This window comes from Penaeus monodon, chromosome 22 (assembly GCF_015228065.2).
Source record: "Penaeus monodon isolate SGIC_2016 chromosome 22, NSTDA_Pmon_1, whole genome shotgun sequence".
Taxonomy (NCBI): domain Eukaryota; kingdom Metazoa; phylum Arthropoda; class Malacostraca; order Decapoda; family Penaeidae; genus Penaeus; species Penaeus monodon.
This window is the reverse complement of record NC_051407.1, coordinates 22,005,916-22,006,240: the sequence shown is the minus strand read 5'-3', so window position 1 is coordinate 22,006,240 and position 325 is coordinate 22,005,916. Positions and strand designations below refer to the sequence as shown.

Genomic DNA, 325 nt, shown 5'->3' with positions numbered 1-325 from the left:
TTACCTTTTCTTTTTTCTCTCCCCATTCGCAAATTTAAAATTCAAATCCTTTTAAAAAACTCCCAAAAGTAAAATACTTACAAATTGCAGGCTGGAATATTTTCGTAACCTATTTCCCTGTGTGTTAAAAATAATTTTATCGTGTACTTACACTCTGTGGAATTTGAACTCGCAGTTATCCCCGTTTTTTCACGCTATTCCGAATGTAATGAATTTGCTTTTGTAAGATCCGCTATTATTCTTTTTGTTTCACATGGATAAGTTAATATGAATTTAGATAAAAAAGGTGTATATATACTTTTGGGAGTAATTACAATTTAAATAA

General features: G+C 29.2%; 1 protein-coding gene across 1 annotated transcript in view; it reads right to left on the bottom strand.

Moving 5' to 3' along the window:
* LOC119586994 overlaps nucleotides 1-325 on the bottom strand; it is a 23,139-nt gene that overhangs the window by 7,823 nt on the left and 14,991 nt on the right. The window lies entirely within an intron of this gene.